Source organism: Neoarius graeffei, chromosome 16, assembly GCF_027579695.1.
Source record: "Neoarius graeffei isolate fNeoGra1 chromosome 16, fNeoGra1.pri, whole genome shotgun sequence".
In the NCBI taxonomy this organism is placed as follows: domain Eukaryota; kingdom Metazoa; phylum Chordata; class Actinopteri; order Siluriformes; family Ariidae; genus Neoarius; species Neoarius graeffei.
This window is the reverse complement of record NC_083584.1, coordinates 40467363-40491769: the sequence shown is the minus strand read 5'-3', so window position 1 is coordinate 40491769 and position 24407 is coordinate 40467363. Positions and strand designations below refer to the sequence as shown.

The 24407-nt window shown below is 45.5% G+C and overlaps 1 pseudogene; it reads left to right on the top strand.

The window, feature by feature from the left end:
- The first annotated feature begins 11838 nt into the window (after positions 1-11838).
- LOC132900232 (uncharacterized) lies at positions 11839-20744 on the top strand (annotated as a pseudogene).
- Positions 20745-24407: the final 3663 nt, after the last annotated feature.

Below are 24407 nucleotides of genomic sequence, written 5' to 3'. Positions count from 1 at the left end.
AGACAATCGTCAAATTGAGTTAACTTGCATTTTCAAGGTAGCAGGTGAACTTGCATTTTCAAGTTAAACCAATTTGAAAGGAAAAATGTTATCCTTCAAAAATTAGTTTTTATGCATGAATATTGCATGCTACTTCTGCCTCTTAAGTTTGGATGTGGAGTGTATAAATATTGTATAACCAGTGGCACAGTTTTACACTTGGGCAAAGCTGACATTTCAAAATACTAAACTTTCAAAAGTTTAACTGACACATGCTATTACAGTAAATTCCTGCCAGGTTTGACCTGGAACAAACTTAGCTCAGATACTGCAGATTAGGGAGTCTTGAGTTTAAATCCATAAGTGTCTTTTGGTGGTTGACAATGTATAATTCGTGACTGAACAGGAATTAGAATATGAATGAGGCAGTGCTTTTCACACAACATGGTTGCTGGCACACAAGTCTTAATTTGTGACTAAAAAGAAGCAATCACCTTGAGAATAAAGGGGGACTAGGAAAAAAAATCTTTCAACTAGGAAGGCATGAACACTTCAAAAAAAAAAATCTGAAAGGGTCATTCAGAAGAAAAATCAATTTAAGCAGCTTAACTTTCCCTGCTTAAATATTTATAACTTTCAAGATTAAGTTGCTGACTTGAGGCCAACTATAGTTCATTTCCATAATCGATTTGATATGATTATACAGAAACATGGTTTTATTGTCTGTCGATATGAAACGGAGCAGTTATGCAAAGGCAGTCTATTAAATCTAGTTCAGTTCTAAGCGATCACTTTTTTTAACAATTCATATCGTCTCAAAGCAGCTTCACAGAAATAAAAACAGATGTAATGAGCAAGTCAGAGGCAACAGTCCTATGGAAAAACCGTCTGAGACAATGTGAGGAAGAAGCCTTGAGATGAACGGGGAGGGGACACATCCTCCTACAATGGAGAGTGGGCTTATAAATCATTATAGTATAGTTCTAGAACAGGAAAGGGCAAATGGTACAAAAGAATGTTAAAAGCATGTTCAGTATGACCATGTTGCAAAGATAAGTCCAGGGATTCAAAGGAAAGCTTTTGATTACAAGTTATTAAAGGTACAAATCTACAGTTTCTCAGATTATCCACTGAGCAAGGGTTAGTCTTGAGTGTAAAATATTTTGAGGAAGTGTAACATTTAGGGTAACCACGTGAGTCCATGCACAGCAAAATAGTGAGACTAAAATATAAAACAGCCTAAATATAAATATTTCAATAAAAGATTGAGGTCAAAGCAAAAAATTATGGTTATTCATTTGCTGTTGCTCAGTGTGTTGTCTTAATCAGTGTGGTGGATGACAATTGATCAAAATTTCAGTCAGTGTTAGGGTATACCATTCAAATATACACTTTTGTGTGTGTGTGTGTACCAATCAATGTCCAATCAAGGGTGTGTCTACCATAATGAATGCATCCTGAAGTACAGTACCAGTCAAGTTTAGACACCACATAATTCAATGGCTTTTTATTATTAATTAAATCACTTCATGTCTTAAACTAATGATGGATGTCATTTCTTTTTACTTAGTTGAGCGGTTCTTGACATATGGATTACTACAGTTGTTGAAAAGGCTCTGGGGGGCAGCTCCGGGCCGGTTCGTCTAGCTGAAGGCTGAACACCACTGGTGCCTGGCTCTGACTGACCTGAAACATCATTAAAATGAGGAACTAAAACTCCACAACTGTAATTTTTGTTGGAGAGTTTGAGATGTGAACTTTTGTCTTCCCCGACATGTAAAGATTTGTGTTATAAGCTAATCACTATTATATAAAGTATTAAGCTATCACAGATGAACAAATTAAATATTCAAATGTAAGCTGGAATTTGACTTCCTATGATGCTACTTTTCAGGCTGTCAAATAGAAATAATGAAAAATAAATTTGTAACTCATCATGTATGTAGTTTCTCTTTGCTTAGTTGAGTGGTTCTTGACCATAATATGGATTATTACAGTTGTGGAATAGGGCTATTGACTCATTCTCATCTCATTATCTCTAGCCGCTTTATCCTGTTCTACAGGGTCGCAGACAAGCTGGAGCTTATCCCAGCTGACTACGGGCGAGAGGCGGGGTACACCCTGGACAAGTCGCCAGGTCATCACAGGGTTGACACATAGACACAGACAACCATTCACACTCACATTCACACCTACGGTCAATTTAGTCACCAGTTAACCTAACCTACATGTCTTTGAACTGTGGGGGAAACCGGAGCACCCGGAGGAAACCCACTCAGACATGGGGAGAACATGCAAACTCCGCACAGAAAGGCCCTCGCCGGCCATGGGGCTCGAACCCGGACCTTCTTGCTGTGAGGCGACAGCGCCGTGCCGCCCGGCTATTTACTCTTTGATCTCAAATGCATTAAGAAGGCAAGAAATTCGCACTAACTTTTGACAAGGCACATCTGTTAATTAAAAAGCATTCCAGGTGACTACTTCATGAAGCTGGTTAAGATAATGCCAATAGTGTACAAAGCCTCATCAAGGTAAACACTGGCTATTTGAAGAATCTAAAATATGAAAGTGTTTGCTTTTGTAAAGCTTTTATTTGCCACATAATTCCATATGTTCCAAATGTTATTTCATAGTTTTGATGTCTTCAGTATTGTTTTACAATTTAGAAAATAATCAAAATACAGAACCTATGAATGAGTAGGGGTGTACAAAATTTGACTGGTGTTGTATCTTGCCTGACCTCTACGAAAGTCTACAGCAGGGGTCAGCAACCCTAGGCACGCGTGCCACAACTGGCACGCCGAGGAATTTCCAGTGGCACACTGACGATGATACACAAACCTAATTATTCAACACATTAAAAATGTTCAAACGTCATCTTGAACTGTCATTGGCTGTTGCATGGCGAGCCTGCTCTTTTAGCATGACTACACAATATAGCGCCCCCCTCCCAGTGTTGCCAGATACTGCTGACGGTTTCCATCCCAAAATATGTTCAGAACCCGCCAAAATGCACTTAAAACCGCCCAATCTGGCAACACTGTCCCCTCCCCATATTTCTCACGAGATGGGCCCACTTGATGCAGCAGTTGCGCTAAGCTGGCAAAGAAGCCGACAGTTCAGGCTTTCCTCTCCTCGTGGACCAAAGAATATGGGTTCGTTTCTCAGAGGGACCGTGCTGTGTGCACGTTGTGTTTTGAAAGTGTTGTGTGTCGAACATCCAGTGTTAAACGTCATTTCGAGGCAAAGCACAAAAAGACTTTCAAAGATCAGGCAGATAGGGACGAATCACTTTTACGCGCAGTGTGCAGATATGGGAAGCAAGCCCACACTTTAACAGTCTTTACCTCAGCTAAAAACAATGCCACTGAAGCTAGCTATATAACTTTTCACTGCATAGCTAAACATGGAAAGCCATTCATAGATGGTGAATACATTAAGGAGGCCTTTCTCTCCGGCTCGGATAGTCTTTTTGAGGGGCTGCCAAATAAAGAGACAATAAAATCAAGAATAAAAGACATGCCCATATCAGCCAGAACTGTTGAGCGACGAATTGGTGAAATGGCAGAAAACGTAAGGGTGCAGCAAACAACTGGCATAAAAGATGCAGCGGTATTTAGCATTGTGCTTGACGAAAGCGTAGATGTGAATGATGTGGCACGTTTGGCAGTGATGGCAAGATATTGTTGTGATGTGACTGTGAGAGAGGAGCTCTGCTGTTTAAAGCCAATGAATCCTGCTGGGCATCTTTACCCGAAAAGTTCAACTGTCTTCGCAATATCGCACTGGCTTTATTGTCAGTGTTCGGATCAACATATCTGTGTGAACAGATATTTTTGCACATGAAGAATGTACTTTGCCCCTCCCGAAGTCGTCTAACAACGGGCTATTCGGAAGCATGCGTTCAACTCAAAGTGACCAATTGCCATCCCCACATCTCGGAGCTAAGTAAGGGGAAGCAGGGCCAGGGATCACATTGACTGATAGGCAAAACATTTATTTTGTAACAAGACTACTTCAAATTTGCAGTTTATTGTTAAGCCACTTTATGTAGGCTACTTGTCAATGTTCTCTGACGCTCATTATTTAATTTTTTTTCTGTAGTTTTATTATTCATCAGTTCCATTTCCATTAGGCTGCTACGTCTTTATTGTGAATAACTTGGGCCTGTTACCCACTGAAAGATTTTGGATGTTATTTTGTGAATTTGTATAAGCTGCTTGCAATGTTGTTATCCAATGTGTGTGTGTGTGTGTGGGGGGGGGGGGTGTTCTTAAACCTTGTGTGTGAGGTTAATGGCATAAAACAAGTGCAATGGTGTTTTACATTTGCTCAATGCATTAAATATCCATATCCATCTAAAATGTGTGGTGTCTAATTACACATAGTTAACAACACCTACAGTATTTGAATGGCACACTAACTAACAAGAACATTTCTGATTGGCACTACATGGCAAAAAGGTTGCCGACCCCTGGTCTACAGTGTCTAATACAGGCACAAACGCTGCTCCCAAATGGTCTTATGGATAATATTGGCATCTCCAAAAATGACTGCTTTTTCGATTGAAACTACTAGTTCCAGTAGAAATAATTGAGTACGGTGTCTTGAAAAAGTATTCATCCCCCTTGGTGTTCTGTTTTGTTGCATTACAAGCTGGAATTAAAATGGATTTTTGGAGGGTTAGCAACACCTGACTTACACAAAATGCCTACAACTTTAAAGGTGCAAATCATGGAGGGTTATTTTTTTTTTTGGGGGGGGGGGGGGGGGGGGGGGGGGCATGTGTGTGTGACACAATAAGATGAAAAAACAGAAATCTGGAGTGTGCATAGGTATTCACCCCCTTTCCCATGAAACCCCTAAATAAGAGCTGGTCCAACCATTTCACTTCAGAAGTCACATAATTAGTTGATTAAGATCCACCTGTATGTAATCAGAAGTGTCACATGATCTGTCAAATGATGTCTGTATAAATCAACCTGTTCTGGAAGGACCTTGACTCTGCAACACTACTCAGCAAACATTATGAAAACCAAGGAGCATTCCAAACAGGTCAGAGACAAAGTTGTGGAGAAGTATGGATCAGGGATGGATTATAAAAAATATCCCAAACTTTGAATGTCCCAAGGAGCACCATTAAATCCATTATAGGAAAATGGAAAGAATATGACACCACTACAAACCTGACAATAGAAGGCCACCCACCAAAACTCAGACCGGGCAAGGAGGGCATTAATCAGAAATGCAACAAAGACACCAAAGATCCACAGCAGAGACGGGAGTATTTGTCCATAGGACCACTTTAAGCCGTACACTCCACAGAGTGAAGCTTTATGGAAGAGTGGCCAGAAAAAAGCCATTGCTTTAAGAAAAAAACATAAGAAAACGTGTTTGGAGTTTGTCCAATAGCATGTGGCAGACTCCCCAAACACATGGAAGATGATTCTCTGACCAAATGAGACTAAAATTGATCTTTTTAGCCATCATGAGAAATAATGTGTGGCACAAACCTAACACCCTGAGAACACCATTCCTACACTGAAACATGGTGGTGGCAGCATCTTGCTGTGGGGATATTTTCATCTGCAGGGACAGGAAAGCTGGTCAGGATTGAAGAAAAGATGGATGGCACTAAATACAGGGCAATTCTGGAGGAAAACCTGTTTGAGTCGGCCAGAGGTTTGAGACTGGGACGAAGGTTCATGTTCCAGCAGGACAATGACCCTAAACATACTGCTAAAGCTACACTGGAGTGGTTTAAAGGGAAACAGTTAAATGTTTTGTAATGCCCTAGTCAAAGCCCAGACCTCAATCCAATTGAGAATCTGTGGCATAACTTGAAGATTGCTGGACGCAAACACAACCCATCTAACTTGAAAGAGTTGGAGCAGTTTTGCCTTGAGGAATGGGTAAAAATCCCAGTGGCTAGATGTGCTAAGCTAATAGAGACATACCCCAGAGACTTGCAGCAGTAATTACAGCAAAAGGTGGCTCTACAAAGTATTGACTTTGTGTGTGAATACCTATGCACACTCCAGATTTTTTTATCTTAATTATTGTTTGTGTCACAATAAAACAACAATTTGCACCTTTAAAGTGGTAGGCATTTTGTGTAAATCTAATGGTGCTAACCCCCCTCAAAAAATATCCATTTTAATTCCAGCTTGTAATGCAACAAAACAGGACAAACTCCAAGGGGGATGAATATTTTTGCAAGACACTGTAGGCTGCTTCTACATTAAAGTAGTTCCCTAATGAATTAGTGCTATTTTCAATAAACAGCTAAATATTAGGAATCTAAGATTTAGCATTCCTAGCTTCAGATCAAAGATGCTTGTTGTGTATGTGGTATGATCTAATTTCATGTTAATTAGATTACTAAAACAAACTTTCTGAGAATTTCTGTTTTAATCTAGGTGTATGTTTAGCTTGGGAACAGACAGAATCTTAGTATTGTTGAACCTGGATGACCTCTCAAGGTAGCTAGTGTGTGTGTGTGTGTGTGTGTGTGTGTGTGTGTGTATACCAGTGTACACACACACACACACACACACACCAGTTTAGCCTTTTTTCTGTTGCCTGTCCTTGGCTCTGTCGTAAGACTATGAGCTAAGATATAAAAGCACTTTTCAGAATGGCAAATACCATTACACCCTCATAAGGGTATCCCTGCTCTCAATACTATTTATAGGCAACTCTATGTCTAATATCTTTCGCATTATCATGAACACAGACTGAGATGAACATTTGTGAACTGTAATGGAAAAGACTGAAAAGCTAAACCTCAGGGGAGCCCAGTCACATGAGAAATCCAAAATGACTCCCTCTTGGCCAAGGTGCCAAGACATCCTTCCTGGCATTACATAGTGTAGAAGCCATTATCTTTTATTCCATGTAGTGTGTGTATTTAGGGAGCAGAAAATCAGTTGGAATTTGGCCAACTAGTACCCAACTGCTGTTAATTAACAAGGACACAGAACTGTGCATTCTAATGTATATTGATGTCTACTTCATTCTGGAATAATTTTATGCATATTTTATGAATGGTTTAACACATCCACAAGGGCATCTTCTTTGATTAGTTAGACTAGACAGCATGTTGATGGCTGAATGTGAGCTAATTGCATGTTTTGCTATATTTTTTTTCTGATGTTTTACTTCTGTACTTTCCCTACCAGTGTATTCTTCACATAATCTTAGCACAACATCTAACTTCTATATGCTAATTTCTTTGCAGGATCTGTATGTTAAGCCCAGTGCACACTGGCAATTTTCTGTCGCTTGACCATGCAACTTTTTGACACAAGCGAAGAATTGCTTCGTGTTCGGATATTTGCAACGGCTTTTTTTTCTTGTTGTTGTTGCTTGTGACAGATTGCAGGTATCAAACATGCTTGATATTCTGTGACAAAAAATCGCCAGTCACTGCCTTGTTGCAGAGATATCGCTGCGTGTGCGTGTCTTTGCAGTAACGAAGCGATCTCATCCCTCTGTGATTTGGCTAAGCCAATCCGCGCCCGCAAAGTAGTCATGTGATTTCCACATGACTTGCATCCCCCTCCCCAAATCACCCACTGGTTGCAGATAACAGACACATGCAGCTACCCGAGAGGGGAAACTTGCATCCAAAAATTGCAATACGCTTGCAATGAGAAGTTGTCCGTGTGCACCAGGCTTTACCCAACATCAAATCTTCATTTACTGATAGAATTATACTCGATGATGCATAAAGCATGACAATTACAATGCCTTAGAGGAGAAAACATGTAAGAACGTATACACATGAACAATAATACTGGGCAAAGATGATTACATTTAATCCATGTTGTCTAACCTCAAACAACTCTTGTGGTGATAAATTTTCTGAACTGTCGGATTTTGTTTGCCTACTTTCAGGTGATGCAACTTATGCATGTCACCCTTGCTTTTTGGGTTAATGCATTTGCTGCCCCAACACCACCTTCCCTACTGTAATTACCACATTATATTGTTTTCACAAGCACATACGTATTTTTCCAAATGTTCTACTAAAGCAGTTCTACTCAAGGATTAGATGAAGGTCTTCCACGAATTACTAGTCTCCAAAAGACATCCCTTTGTGATTTGTATCATGTTCAAGTGTACAAAAGTAAGTAAATATTTACACATAAAAGACATGTTTATCTGGGCAAATCAGACATCCTGTACATGGTAGCATAAGGATCTGTTGAACTTGGATCCATAATTTAATAATCTCTGAAATTACTGTGACTGTTGATGCCTATAAGCAATGTTTACCTCGTGATAAAATATTCAACACACTTTCTTCTGAAATCATACATTTTATAAAAATCCTAACACCTAAACACAGTCCAGTTAAGTAAAGCTGAAAATGAAATCACATCCTTCTTGGTGCAACATAGACAGGCAGCAGCACATTCAGACACATTGACAGTAGGCATAAATTGGGTGTAAATATACACTTTGTTAACATAAAAAAAGACTACAGTATATACTAAAATATACAAATGCTACTAAAAATAAGCCCTATGGGGGGAAAAGGGGGTGGGGTGGGACACTAGGAGAACACAGTGCGTTGAATATAAATTTAAACATTGTAAACACTGTTGTAAGCAATGTAGATCTGTGTAAATGGACAAAGTACAAAATCAATCTAAACTTGGGGTGAAGAGAGTCCAGGGTTGGTGAGCAAGCATGGTGTTCAGAAGCTGAACTGCTTGGGGGAAGAAACTATTGCACAATCTGGCAGGCCTACTCCAGATGCCTCAGAACCTTCTCCCAGATGGGAGGGGGGTGAACAGTCCAGGGGAGGCATGAGAGGAGTAAGCCATCATGCTGGTGGCCTTGCAGATGCACCAGGATGTGAATATATCCTTCAGACATGGAATAAAGGTGCCAATGATCCTTTTTGCTGTTTGTGCAACCTCTGTGCTTAAAGGGATGGCAGTTCTCATACCAAATGGTGATGCAGCTGGTCAGGATGCTCTCAATGGTGCCCTGTTGAGGGTTGTGAGGATGAGTGGAGGGAGGTGCACCCTCAACCATTGGAGGAAGTGCAGGCATTGCTGATCTCTCTTGGCTAGTGATCTGATTTTGATCATCTTGGAAAGGTTCTCTGTGATCTGAACACTAAGGAACTTTGTGCTTTTCACTCGCTCCACCATGGCACCATTGATGCTGAGTAGGGAGTGGTCAGTGCTGGACCTTCTGAAATCAATCATCTCTTTTGTCTTCCCAACATGAAGAGACAGATTGTTGTTCTTGTACCAGTCTACCAGCTATTGCACCTCCTGTCTGTACAACATATCTTCATCATTGCTGATGAGCCCCATGACAGTGGTGTCCTTGGTGAACTTGATGTGGTTTGTAGTGAAGCTGGAGGTGCAGTTGTGGGTCAGCAGAGTGAACAGCAGTGGGCTCAGCGCACACCCCTGGAGAGCACTGGTGCTCAGCATGGTTGCGTTGGAGTTGGCACTGCCGATCTGGATTGTCTGGGGCCTTTCAATGAGGAGATTCAGAATCTAGTTCCTGAGGGAGGTGTTGAGCCTCAGCAGGTCAAGCTTTCCAATCAACTGTTGAAGGATGATAGTGCTGCATGCTGAGCTGAAATCTATGAACAGCATTCTCACATGGGTGTTTTGCATTGATTCAGGTGGGCCAGGGCCAGGTGAAGTGCATGTGGGATTGCACACGGTCTCTCTGAAGATGCTTTAGTCTGTGCACTCAAAGCAGTCCTGCAGAGCTTCAGCAGCTCCCTCTGGCCATACTCTGACCTGTTTTGTTTCAGGTTTTGCTCTCTTCAGCAGTGGTTTTCATGCTGGAGTGATCATTACTGTGGTATGGTCAGAAAGTCCCAGGGAGGGGTTGGAGTTAGCTTTGAATGTTGATGTTTGTGTAGACCAAGTCCAGTGTATTAAGTTCTCTTGTTCCAAACCTGATATGTTGGTATAGTTTGGGTAATACAGTTTTTAAATTTGCTTGGTTGAAGTCCCTGGTAATAAAAAATTCAATGGGGTTGAGGGATTGCAGTTCATTGATGGCCTCATACAGTTCATGTAGTGCTGCCTTCACATTAATGAGGGGGTATGTATCAGGGGGTATGTACACCACCACAATACTAATGATGGTAAATTACTGTGGCAAATAATAAGGTCTGCATTTAACTGCCACAATGAATGCGCTGTAATTTGTGTTATTTCTAGAAAAATACTGTATACAGACCAGTATAATATTTTAAATGTGTTTTACAGTTGACCTGTCAGCCCTTCATGTCTCTAAAGTGCTAAAGCATGCTGTATTTGCTGGACTTACAACGGCTAAGAAAATGATTGCAACTCACTGGAAACCACCTCATGACCTGTCTATTCAAACTTGGACCCTCCTTTTCTTGGATGTCATATATGGAGCTCTCTACAGTTCATATAAATGGAGCATCGGAAAAGACTCTGGACACTTGGCTCAATATTGCTGAATCTTTGAAACGTATGCTGTAGGCTTGTGCTAAGCCTTTTTACTTCTGTTTGTGCATATGTCTGATCATTTATGTTTTATGTCTGTCCCTCTGTAAGTGTCTTTTTGTTTGGTTGTATGTTTGTGTGTTTGTGCATGTCCATCTCTGTATGTCTTCTTTGTATGCATCGGGCCATGTTTTGAATATTGTGGTGTTATGTCTCCCTCCTTCCCATCTTTCCTCTCTGTGTTTTTGTCCTGGGACACGTTCTTATGTCTTGGGTATATTGTGTGTAATTGGAAGGTACAATACCGGTATGACAATATGATGGTGTTCTACAACCCTGTGTGACCATACTCAATAAAAACATTTGATCGCAAAAAAAAAAAATTTACAGTTCAATACAGCAGCTATTCGTAGAAAATGCTTACAGAACTGGCAGCTTATACAGTGTCGGGACACTACAATATGCAATAGCGCCTCTGCCCTGCAAAGCAGACTATCGCTTTTGTGAGAGCCGGGGAGAAACAACTAGCTGTGTCCAGGACCAAGTATTCTGGTTTGTTGGCAACAGCTCAAGACTGGGAGTTGAGAGCTGACTTGGGAAGGCAACTTAAGTTCCCGGAAAAGGTAGCCACAACAACGCTAAGACCAGATATAGTCCTCACCTCAGAAACCATCAAACAGGTGGTCCTCTTGGAGCTTACTGTCCCATGGGAGGAGCGCATTGAGGAAGCTAATGAGAGGAAGAGAGCTAAGTATGCTCAACTAGTGGAGGAGTGCCGCTGCAATGGGTGGGGGACAAGATGTGAACCCATTGAGGTTGGATGTAGAGGGTTTGCAGGCCAATCCCTTTGCAGGGCTTATAACATGCTGGGCATCACAGGGGCAAGGAGGCAAAGGGCCATAAAGGAAGCCACTGAGGCAGCTGAAGTTGCCTCATGGTGGCTGTGGATCAAAAGAGGAGATCCGTGGGCAGGGTAGCGCTACCTGGACACAAGCTGGGGCTTGATCACCCCTGGCTGGGTCACCTGGGTGAGAGTGTATGATGTTTGAAAGACCCAAAACACTCGAAGACCCCAGGTAACATCACTGAAGATGTGTCCAGGTTGCATCACTTGCTGATGTATAAGCTATTATCTGGAGTAACCAGTGACTATCAGGAAGAGACTGATTGACAACCAAGTATAGAGTGGTGACAGCTGGAGAGACAGCGGACAGCTCGGAGAGATGGCATTGGGGCAGTGAGGGGTAGCAGCCCAATCTGTATCTTCTGAGAGGAAGAACCCATTTCACAGTTACAGATCAACTTACGGATAGATACCCCCAAGGATCCCCGGGGGGGGAATGAGGATCCTATTTGGACAGACCAAAGAATAATTGACCTTGGAAATGGAAGCACGACTATGAGCGCAGTTTGCACTTGTGGCAAAGTGTGTAAGAATGCACGTGGCCTGAGGATCCACCAGGCCAAGATGAGATGTGTGCAGATGGGGCAGGTGCCACAGCGCTCAGGGAATAACCCTGGTGAGACGCAGGAGGAGCATGGCCCGGAGTCAACCCACAGTGCCAAGAACCTCCAGGTGACACAAGCACCAAAGCCACACAGACCATCAGAACACCGTCGGGTCAAGTGGCCACAAGCCAACAAGGAGAAGGAGTGGCTCCTGTTTGATGAAGATGCCTATAACATCTTGGATGGCATGGCTAAGGGTGATGTTGACCGGCGCCTCCAGTCCATGACCACCATCATCATGAGCCTAGCAGCCGAGAGGTTTGGATTGGAAGAGAAGAAAACAGAGAAACTTCCCTACACCAAGAACAATCGGGCGAAGAAGATTCACCAGCTTAGGCAAGAACTGAAGAGCCTGAGGCGGCAGTTCAAGGAGGCAAGTGAGGAGGAGAGGGGACCTCTGTCAGAGCTACGCAGCATCCTACGCAGGAAGCTCATGACCTTGAGGAGGGCTGAATGGCACAGGAGGAGGAGAAAAGAGAGAGCCAGGAAGCGAACTGCCTTTCTAGCAAATCCATTTGGATTTACAAAACAGCTGCTGGGGCAGAAGCGCAGTGGCAAGCTGAACTGTTCTAAAGGTGACATTGACAAATAGTGCAGCAGATAACATAATATTTCAGAGGAATCTTTCAAATTGTGATACAAGCACCAAATTTGGCACAGATACTCCTTAGACATTATCCTTTTGAAAAAGTACGCGGGCCACTTGAAATTCAAGATGGCTGCCCATTTTAAAGATGGCCGCCATGTCCAGTACAGAAATATATCATTTTGCCATAACTATGCACAGACTTGTCCGATATGGATGATTCTGGCATCAAATTATACATTTTTGACCATGTAGAATCCAAATCTGGGAGAATAAAATCACTCAGAAGCTTACTTTTGCCTTATTCTTGGCCTTTTGTAAAATAGTCCACTAACATGCATGTTTGTATAGACTGTAGCAATAATTATAGTTTGAAATGTAGGGTGTAGCAGTAGAGGTAGAGGATGTCCTCGTCATAGCAATCAGTGTTCTGCCTCTCCTTCAAGGGATTGGTCTGCACCAGTTGTGGGTGGCCTTTGGCCAAGGACGGAACCTGAGATGGATTCCTGTACATGACCTGCACCTCTCTTTAGGACTGGAGAAGAGCAAAGGAATGCTCTTCTTCCATGCCTTCACTGGTTGCGATGTTGTATCAGGCTTCTGCAGCAAAGGGAAGAAGTCTGCATGGCAAACCTGGGATGTGTATGCTGAAGCTTCTGATGTCTTTGCCAAGCTCAGCCAGTACCCACCAACAGTAGATGATGATGATCTGGAGGTCCTGGAGAAGTTTGTGGTGACAATGTATGACAGGTCCAGTACAGTTGCATGTGTTGATGATGCCAGGCTGGATATGTTTGCTCGAAAGCAGAGGCCATATGAAGCCATCCCTCCAACTCAAGCAGCACTACTTCAGCATGCAAAGCATGCTGCCTATCAAGCAGGCTGTATATGGAGTCAGTCAACACTGCGCCAACCAGAAACACAAAGTCCTGCTGACTGAGGATGGACAAAGAGTGGAGACACATGGAAGGTCTTCTGGACAACGCTTCCACCTATTGCCGAGAGTTGCCAACAGCTAACCAAATGTGGATGCAAATCTGAATGCCGTGGAAGGTGCAAATGCTACCGATTCAGTCTCACCTGCACCGGACTATGTAGCTGCAAATGTGAGGACAAGTGAAACCATGCAGCTCACTGCTGGGGTGAACAGTGCATTTGTAAGCTCTGTATTTGACTCATTGCACTCTGCAGTGACAAACATTGACCATAACTAAACATTCCAGTTGTGCATTTAAAAATAACAAATAAATAAAATAGTTTGTAGGATATGTTCAGGTCTATGTATATTTTTCATCATATTTTTGCTAGAAATGGCAGAAATTAGCTCCCTAGAAGGTTAAGAGTGGGATTTTTAGATTTCTCATAGTCAAAAACCTACTTTTAGATACCAAGATCATTCAAATCGGTCAAAGTGGCCAGATTATATCCCATTTTCAAGTCTGCAGCGGTGGCCATCTTTAAAATAAGCAGCCATCTTGAATTTCAGGTGGCCCACATACTTTTTCAAAAGAATAATGTCTAAGGAGTATTTGTGCCAAGTTTGGTGCTTGTATCACCATTTGAAAGATTGTTTCAGTTATCTGCTACACTAAAATACCTCTCCACCACCTTAAGTGATGCACTCAGAGAGCAAGATCTGGGCAACTGCAAGCTCCTAATTGACCCTCCTGTACCAGTACTGGACTTTGATGGAAAGGAGCCCAGTTGGAAGGAGATCCAGGAGGTGGTAAAGAAGGCAAGAACAAGCTCAGCTCCAGGACCTAGCGGGGTGCCTTATAGGGTTTATAAGAACTGCCCAAGGTTACTTCACAGGCTCTGGAGGATCCTGAAGGTGATATGGAGGAGGGGAAGGGTCACTGAACGGTGGAGGTTTGCTGAAGGAGTGTGGATTCAGAAGGAGGAAGAGTCAAAGAACATCGACCAGTTTAGAACCATCTCCCTGCTCAGTGTTGAAGGAAAGATATTCTTCAGCATTGTTGCCAGGCGCCTAACGGACTACCTCCTAAAGAACGACTATATTGACACCTCAGTTCAAAAAGGAGGGATCCCCAAGGTATCAGGGTGCCTGGAGCATACAGGTGTGGTTACCCAGCTGATCAGAGAAGCAAGAGAAAACAGAGGTGATCTAGTTGTGCTGTGGCTGGACCTCACAAACGCCTATGGATCCATACCACACAAGGTGGTGGAAGAGGCACTGCGGCGGCACTATATTCCAGATAAGTTCAAGAACCTCATTCTTGACTACTACAATGGCTTCAGTATGAGGGTTTCTTCAGGGGCCATAACATCGGACTGGCATAAGATCGAGAAGGGAATCATTACAGGGTGTACTATCTCAGTGATTCTTTTTGCACTAGCCATGAATATGCTGGTAAAGTCAGCCGAGTTTCAGTGCAGAGGGCCCCTCTCCAAGTCAGGCATCAGACAGCCACCAATCAGGGCCTTCATGGATGACCTGACTGTAACTACACCACACGTGCCAGGGAGCAGGTGGATCTTGAAGGTTTTGGAGGAAGTGTTCACCTGGGCCCGTATGACCTTTAAGCCACAAAAATCCAGATGCCTTTTGCTGAAGAAGGGGAAGGTCACGGACAAGTTCCAGATCATGCTGGGCAGTGCCCAGATTCCATCCATCACAGAGAAACCCGTGAAGAGTCTGGGGAAGGTTTTCGACTGCAGCCTGACAGACACCGCAGCCATTCAGTCAACCAACCAAGAGTTGGAAGCATGGTTGACCGCAGTGGACAAATCGGGCCTACCAGGCAAGTTCAAGGCTTGGATTTATCAACATGGCATCCTTCCAAGGATTCTGTGGCCCCTCATGATCTATGTGGTTCCAATTTCTACGATCGAGAGCTTTGAGAGGAGAGTCAGCAGGTTCCTGTGGAAGTGGTTGGGCCTTCCTCGGAGTCTGAGCAGCATCGCCCTGTATGGCCATAACAACATGCTGAAACTCCCAACTTGCAGCCTGTTGGAAGAGTTTAAAGTGAGCCGTACAAGGGAGGTGTTGCAGTACCGAGAGTCAAAGGACCCAAAGGTCTCTCAGGCCGGCATTGAAGTTAGGACGGGGTGGAATTGGAGAGCTGCGGATGCTGTGGAGGTGGCTGAATCACGGCTACGATACAGGACACTGGTCGGGACAGTGGCTCGAGCTAGAGAAGGCCTCGGCAGCAATGTAACAACTCACTTCGACCAGGTAAAGGGAGAGGACAGGAGAGCACTGGTTCAGAAAGAGGTGCGGGCAGTCATCGAAGAGGAACAAGCGAGCAAGGTGGTGGGGATGCGGCAGCAGGGAGCCTGGACTCGATAGGAGCATGCACTAGACCGTAAAGTCTCCTGGAATGAGCTGTGGAGAGCAGAGCCCCAGCGCATTCAGTTCCTATGATGTGTTACCAAGCCCGTCAAACCTGTTCAACTGGGGGAAGGTAGAGTCACCAGCCTGCGCCCTGTGCCAGAAAATGGGGACACTGGAGCACATTCTTAGCAGCTGCCCAAGAGCTTTGGGCGAGGGACGCTACCGCTGGCGCCATGACCAAGTGCTAAGGGTGATTGCGAATACCATCTGCAAAGGAATCAACCAGTGCAAGCGCCTCTGCCCTGCAAAGCAGACTATCGCTTTTGTGAGAGCCGGGGAGAAACCACTAGCTGTGGCCAGGACCAAGTATTCTGGTTTGTTGGCAACAGCTCAAGACTGGGAGTTGAGAGCTGACTTGGGAAGGCAACTTAAGTTCCCGGAAAAGGTAGCCACAACAACGCTAAGACCAGATCTAGTCCTCACCTCAGAAATCATCAAACAGGTGGTCCTCTTGGAGCTTACTGTCCCGTGGGAGGAGCGCACTGAGGAAGCTAATGAGAGGAAGAGAGCTAAGTATGCTCAACTAGTGGAGGAGTGCCGCCGCAATGGGTGGGGGACAAGATGTGAACCCATTGAGGTTGGATGTAGAGGGTTTGCAGGCCAGTCCCTTTGTAGGGCTTTGTGGCAGCGGGGGCGTGGTCAAGCACTGGTCTGTGACAGGAGGGCGGAGTCAGGGAAGGTAAGTGGCAGAATCACTTCACCTGAGAGCAATTAACCTGTGTTTGTGTGTCTTCCCAGCAACCACGCCCTATATAAGGAGAGAGAGAGCAGAGGAAGTGAGCTCTCTCCCACACCAGATGACTGTGTGTGTGTGTGTGTGTGTGTGTGTGTGTGTGTGTGTGTGTGTGTGTGTGTGTGTGTGTGCGCATGTGGCTGGGAGAGTATACATTGCTACTGAAAAGTGCAAAATAAAATAGTTTTTGGAACTCAGTTCTGGCCTGCCGTACTTCTGTGCTCCACCCACCTGCTCTGACTTCTACAGTGGTGCTGAAACCCGGGATCTGGAGCACAGCAGCCTCACAGCACCATGGAGTCCTCCCCGTTTGCTGAACTGGTCCACGCCCTTGCCACGGCCCAGCAAAGCCAGCACCAGGCGCTACTCACCCTCCGAAAGGAGCAAGAAGAGCAGTTTGAGGCCCTGGTGTTGGCCCAACAAGAAGATCGACAGGCGTTCCGGCACCTCCTCGCATCGGCGGGGTCCACCAGCGCTCCTACCGCGGGCCCATCTCCCCTCACTGTCACCAAGATGGGCCCGCAGGATGACCCTGAGGCGTTCATCACGCTCTTTGAGCAAGTCGCCGAAGCCTCGGGGTGGCCGATGGAGCAGCGCGTGGCGCGCCTCCTCCCCCTGCTCACGGGAGAAGCACAGCTGGCCGCACTACAGCTCCCCGCCGACCGCCGGCTGGCCTACGCGGACCTCCGCCGGGCCGTCCTCCAGCGCGTGGGGCGCACTCCAGAACAGCAGCGCCAGCGCTTCCGCGTGCTGCGCTTGGAGGAAGTCGGCTGGCCGTTCGCGTTTGGCCAGCAGCTCCGGGACGCCTGCTGGCGGTGGCTGAGGGCCAACAACCGCGACGCCGAAGGAATCCTCGACCAGGTGGCGCTGGAACAGTTCGTCGCTCGCTTGCCAGCAGGAGCTGCGGAGTGGGTCCGGTGCCACCGCCCGGCATCGCTGGATCAGGCAGTCGAGCTGGCGGAGGACCATTTGGTGGCTGTCCCGGCGGCAGGACACTCAAACTAAAGAGCGAGTCACTCAGCTTTTGATTCCAAAGAGCCGCCGGCAATTGGTATTCCAGGTGGCTCACTTTAATCCCATGGCCGGACACTTAGGGCAGGATAAAACACTAGCCCGAATAATGGCCCGATTCTATTGGCCGGGGATTCGCGGCGATGTCCGTAGGTGGTGTACGGCATGCCGCAAATGCCAGTTAGTAAATCCAGTGGCCATTCCAAAAGCGCCTTTGTGCCCTCTACCGTTAATCGAGACCCCGTTTGAGAGAATTGGGATGGATCTCATCGGGCCATTAGATCGGTCAGCACGAGGGTACTGCTTTATATTAGTTCTGGTGGACTATGCAATGCGATACCCAGAAGCAGTGCCTCTGCGCAATATCTCAGCACGCAGTATTGCAGAGGCACTCTTCCGTGTCATCTCCCAAGTTGGAATCCCGAAAGAGATTCTGACTGACCAAGGCACTACGTTTATGTCACGAACACTGCGCGAACTGTATGGGTTATTGGGGATTAAGCTGATCCGCACCAGCGTATATCACCCACAAACGGATGGTTTAGTGGAACGGTTCAACCGCACCCTCAAAAATATTATTAAGAAATTCGTAAGTGAGGACGCACGTAATTGGGATAAGTGGCTCGAACCCTTGCTGTTCTCAGTGCGAGAGGTCCCCCAAGCCTCCACGGGGTTCTCCCCGTTCGAATTATTATATGGGCGTAAGCCGCGCGGCATCCTGGACGTGCTGCGGGAAAATTGGGAGGAGGGACCTTCACAAAGTAAGAACGAAATTCAGTACGATATGGACCTGCGCGCAAAACTCCACACGCTCACCCACCTAACTCAGGAGAATTTGCAGCAGGCCCAGGAATGGCAAGCCCGCCTGTACAACAAGGGTACGCGCCTTAGAGAGTTCACACCGGGAGATAAAGTACTCGTACTGTTGCCCACGTCGAGCTCCAAATTGATCGCCAAGTGGCAAGGGCCCTTTGAGGTCACACGGCGAGTCGGGGACGTCGACTATGAGGTGAGGCGAACAGACAGGGGTGGGGCGCTACAGATCTACCACCTCAATCTGCTGAAACTCTGGAACGAGGAGGTCCCCGTGGCATTGGTGTCGGTAGTTCCGGAGAAGGCGGAGCTGGGGCCGGAGGTTCAAAAAGGGACATTGGCATCACGTACCTCTCCAGTCCCCTGTGGAGACCACCTCTCCCCGACCCAACTCACGGAGGTCGCCCAGTTGCAGGCCGAGTTTTCGGATGTGTTCTCGCCCCTGCCCGGTCGCACTAACCTCATAGAACACCACATAGAGACGCCCCCGGGGGTGGTAGTGCGTAGCCACCCTTACAAGCTACCCGAACACAAAAAAAAGGTGGTTCGGGAAGAACTTCAGGCCATGCTCGAAATGGGCATCGTCGAGGAGTCCCACAGTGACTGGAGCAGCCCGGTGGTCTTGGTTCCCAAGGCCGACAGCTCGGTCCGGTTCTGTGTGGACTATAGAAAAGTCAACGTGGTGTCTAAATTCGACGCGTACCCAATGCCTCGTATTGATGAGCTGCTCGATCGACTAGGCACGGCTCGCTTTTACTCGACACTGGATTTGACAAAGGGATATTGGCAGATCCCCTTGACTCCATTATCCCGGGAGAAAACGGCCTTTTCCACACCGTTCGGCTTACACCAGTTCGTCACACTTCCGTTTGGGCTGTTTGGGGCGCCCGCTATGTTTCAGCGGCTGATGGACAGGGTCCTCCAGCCCCACGCCACCTATGCGGCCGCGTATTTAGATGATATTATCATTTATAGTAACGACTGGCAGCGGCACCTGCAACACCTGAGGGCTGTCCTTAGGTCGCTGAGGCGGGCGGGACTCACTGCCAACCCAAAGAAGTGTGCGATTGGGCGGGTGGAAGTACGGTATCTGGGCTTCCACTTGGGCAACGGGCAGGTGCGTCCCCAAATTAATAAGACAGCAGCGATTGCGGCCTGCCCGAGGCCCAAGACCAAAAAGGGGGTGAGACAGTTCCTGGGGCTGGCTGGCTACTATCGTAGGTTTATACCTAATTATTCGGACGTCACCAGCCCGCTGACTGACCTCACTAAAAAGGGGGCGCCAGATCCGGTCCAGTGGACGGAGCAGTGTCAGCGGGCTTTCTCTGAGGTAAAGGCTGCACTGTGTGGGGGGCCACTTTTACACTCCCCTGACTTTTCTCTCCCTTTTACGTTACAGACGGATGCGTCGGACAGAGGGCTGGGGGCCATTTTGTCCCAGCAGGTGGAGGGGGAGGACCGCCCGGTCCTTTACATCAGTTGGAAGCTGTCAGTGCGTGAGGGGCGCTACAGCACGATTGAGAAGGAGTGCCTGGCGATCAAGTGGGTGGTCCTCGCCCTCCGTTACTACCTGCTGGGGCGCCCTTTCACCCTCTGTTCGGACCACGCGCCCCTCCAGTGGCTCCACCGCATGAAGGATGCCAACGCGCGGATCACCTGTTGGTATCTGGCACTCCAACCCTTCAACTTCAAGGTGGTCCACAGGCCGGGGGCGCAGATGGTCGTGGCGGACTTCCTCTCCCGTCAAGGGGGGGGGGGGGGGGGAGTCGGCTGCAGGCCGGACGGGCACCCGGCCTGAGTCGGGTGGTGGGGGTATGTGGCAGCGGGGGCGTGGTCAAGCGCTGGTCTGTGACAGGAGGGCGGAGTCAGGGAAGGTAAGTGGCAGAATCACTTCACCTGAGAGCAATTAACCTGTGTTTGTGTGTCTTCCCAGCAACCATGCCCTATATAAGGAGAGAGAGAGCAGAGGAAGTGAGCTCTCTCCCGCACCAGATGACTTGTGTGTGTGTGTGTGTGTGTGTGTGTGTGTGTGTGTGTATGCATGTAGCTGGGAGAGTATACATTGCTACTGAAATAAAATAGTTTTTGGAACTCAGTTCTGGCCTGCCGTACTTCTGTGCTCCACCCACCTGCTCTGACTTCTACAGGCTTATAACATGCTGGGCATCACAGGGGCAAGGAGGCAAAGGGCCATAAAGGAAGCCACTGAGGCAGCTGAAGTTGCCTCACGGTGGTTGTGGATCAAAAGAGGAGATCCGTGGGCAGGGTAGCGCTACCTGGACACAAGCTGGGGCTTGATCACCCCTGGCTGGGTCACCTGGGTGAGAGTGTATGATGTTTGAAAGACCCGAAACACTCGAAGACCCCAGGTAACATCAATGAAGATGTGTCCAGGTTGCATCACTTGCTGATGTATGTTATAAGCATTTACACATGAAACTAACAGTATTGTCTTACTTTACTGTATGATTTGGCACAAACTAATTTTTAATTTCTTTCATAATTTTTTCACACTTCATTTCATATTGAAAAAGGAGAAAAATCCATCCTTTAGTGTCTTGCAAAAGTATTCATCTCCCTTGATATTTGTTCTGTTTTGTTGCTTTACAAGCTGGAATTAAAAAGGATTGTTGGGAGGTAGGCACCATTTGATTTACACAACATGCCTACCACTTTTAAAGGTGCATTTATTTTTTTAATTGTGACAAAACAATCATTAAAATTGTGATTGTTTTGTCTCAACACTGCTCTGGGTGTGTGTGCTTGTGTGTTCACTGCTTCAGATGGGTTAAAAGCAGAGGATGAATTTCACTGTGCTTGAAGTGTGCATGTGACAGGTTTCTTCTTCTTTTAAAATGGGTGAAAAAAAGGGGAAAAAAACAGCAATCTGGAGTGTGCATAGGTATTCACCCTCTCTCATATGAAACCCCTAAATAAGGGTTGGTCCAATGGTCCAAACTATTAACTTCATAAGTTGCATAATTAGTTGATTAAGATCCACCTGTGTGCAATCAAAGTGTCACATGATCTGTCACATGATATCTGTATAAATCAACCTGTTCTGGAAGGACGCTGACTCTGCAACACAACTAAGCAAACAACATGAAAACCAAGCAGCACTCCAAGCAGGTCAGAGACAAAGTTGTGGAGAAGTATAGATCAGGGTTGGGTTATAAAAAATATCCCAAACTTTGAATATCCCAGGGAGCACCATTAAATCCATTATAGCAAAATGGAAAGAATATGGCACCACTACAAACCTGACAATAGAAGGCCGCCCACCAAAACTCACAGACTGGGCAAGGAGGGCATTAATCAGAGATGCAACAAAGACACCAAAGAGAACACTGAAGGAGCTGCAAAGATCCACAGTGGAGATGGGAGGATCTGTCCATAGGACCACTTTAAGCCATACACTCCACAGAGCAGGGTTTTATGGAAGAGTGGCCAGAAAAGTAATTGCTTAAAGAATAAAATAAGTAAACACATTTGGAGTTTGCCCAACAGCATGTGGCAGACTCCCAAAATACATGGAAGAAGATTCTCTGGTCAAATGAGACTAAAATTGATCTTTTTGGCCATCATGGGAAATGACGTATGGCACAAACCTAACACCCTGAGAACACCATTCCTACAGTGAGCATGGTGGTGGCAGCATCTTGCTGTGGGGACATTTTTCATTTACCCCTGTCAAAATTTACAGGCACTTCTCATTCCCTGAGCCCTTTTGAACCAGCAATGGCACGGTCTGGTACTACCCCGCCTCGACCTGCTATTTACCCCCGAAACCCCTCGCGAGCGCTGCTCTCTGAAAGCTTTATTATGAGCCCTAGCTTGAGCCAGCCTTTAAAAATCCATGACTTGGCCACTGAATGGCCCAACCACGCCAAACTTCACAGGTACATCCCTCTCCCCAAGGCATTTCGAACGAGTCCAGGCTTGGCCTGATCCATCATCAGGAACGAGCACAGATTGTGGAAAACTTTAGCACGAGCACTGGCTCCACCCACTCTTGCGTGCGGGGATTTAAAAATTTAGAACTCGGCCACCAAAGGTCCTAGCCCCACCAAAATTTACAGGCACCTCCCTCTCCTCGAGTGGCGCACTAAGTAATAAAAAAAAATACAGTCAGTATTCACTGTACACAATGCAGTTGAACTAGTGTTTTCGGGTTGACCGTGTCTGACTGATCCAGTCAACTGATTAAGAGTTCAGTTTACATGAAACTTTGCAGTACAGTACTATGTTAAATACCAAACTGCCAATCAATAGTTACAGTGGTGCTTGAAAGTTTGTGAACCCTTTAGAATTTTCTATATTTCTGCATAAATATGACCTAAAACAACATCAGATTTTCATACAAGTCTTAAAAGTAGATAAAGAGGACCCAGTTAAACAAATGAGACAAAAAATATTATACTTGGTCATTTATTTATTGAGGAAAATGATCCAATATTACATATCTGTGAGTGGCAAAAGTATGTGAATCTTGGCTTTCAGTATCTGGTATGACCCCCTTGTGCAGCAATAACTGCAAATAAATGTTTCCGGTAACTGTTGATCAGTCCTGCACACCAGCTTGGAGGAATTTTAGCCCATTCCTCCATACAGAACAGCTTCAACTCTGGGATGTTCATGGGTTTCCTCACATGAATTGCTCACTTCAGGTCCTTCCACAACATTTTGATTGAATTAAGGTCAGGACTTTGACTTGGCCATTCCAAAACATTAATTTTATTCTTCTTTAACCATTCTTTGGTAGAATGACTTGTGTGCTTAGGGTCGTTGTCTTGCTGCATGACCCACCTTCTCTTGAGATTCAGTTCATGGACAGATGTCCTGACATTTTCCTTTAGAATTCGCTGGTATAATTCAGAATTCATTGTTCCATTAATGATGGCAAGCCATGCTGGCCCAGATGAAGCAAAACAGGCCCAAACCATGATACTACCACCACCATGTTTCACAGATGGGATAAGGTTCTTATGCTGGAATGCAGTGTTTTCCTTTCCCCAAACATAACGCTTCCCATTTAAAACAAAAAGTTCTATTTTGGTCTCATCCATCCACAAAACATTTTTCCAATAGCCTTCTGGATTGTCCACGTGATGTTTAGCAAACTGCAGATGAACAGCAATGTTCTTTTTGGAGAGCAGTGACTTTCTCCTTGCAACCCCGCCATGCACACCATTGTTGTTCAGTGTTCTCCTGATGGTGGACTCATAAACATTAACATTAGCCAATTTGAGCAAGGCCTTCAATTGCTTAGAAGTTACCCTGGGGTCCTTTGTGGCCTTTCTGAATATTATATGCCTCGCTCTTGGAGTGATCTTTGTTGGTCAACCACTCCTGGGGAGCGTAACAGTGGTATTGAATTTCCTCCATTTGTACACAATCTGTCTGACTGTGGATTGTTGAAGTAATAATAAATAATAATAATAAAAAATATCTCTTTAGAGATGCTTTTGTAACCTTTTCCAGCCTGATGAGTATCAACAATGCTTTTTCTGAGGTCTTCAGAAATCTCCTTTGTTCATGCCATGATACACTTCCACAAACATGTGTTGTGAAGATCAGACTTTGATAGATCCCTGTTCTTTAAATAAAACAGGGTGCCCACTCACACCTGATTGTCACCCCATTGATTGAAAACACCTGACTCAAATTTCACCTTCAAATTAACTGCTAATCCTAGAGGTTCACATACTTTTGCCACTCACAGATATGTAATATTGGATCATTTTCCTCAATAAATAAATAACCAAGTATAATATTTTTGTCTCATTTGTTTAACTGTGTTCTCTTTATCTACTTTTAGGACTTGTGTGAAAATCTGATGATTTTTTAGGTCCTATTTATGCAGAAATATAGAAAATTCTAAAGGGTTCACAAACTTTCAAGCACCACTGTATGTGCATTTTTTTTCATTCATAATAAGAATGACAGTCAGTCATATGCTTT